We start from the raw sequence: 295 nt of genomic DNA, 5'->3' as shown, positions 1-295 counted from the left end.
CGCCTCCCGCGACCCCCGAGACGAGGGCCCGGGAAGCGACTGCCTTTAGTGTCCGCAACACTCGTCCTCGCAAACCTGGCGTTTCTGTGGCCAGATTTTGCGGGGTTCGTCCCCCCTGGCCCTTGTGGGCACCGCAGGCTGTCAGAGGTCAGGACGCCCCCTTCAGGGGAAGAGACCGCCATCCTCCAGACAAGCAAACCTCGCGCACCGAACCTCCCTGCAAGGGAGCGAGGCCTGCAGGTTTGCAGTGACAGCTGGGGAGGCCGGCGGGGAGGCAGGCCAGGCCGGCCCTCAC

The sequence above is a fragment of the Myotis davidii genome, unplaced genomic scaffold, assembly GCF_000327345.1.
Source record: "Myotis davidii unplaced genomic scaffold, ASM32734v1 scaffold69, whole genome shotgun sequence".
Taxonomy (NCBI): Eukaryota; Metazoa; Chordata; class Mammalia; order Chiroptera; family Vespertilionidae; genus Myotis; species Myotis davidii.
This window is presented reverse-complemented; position numbering follows the sequence as displayed.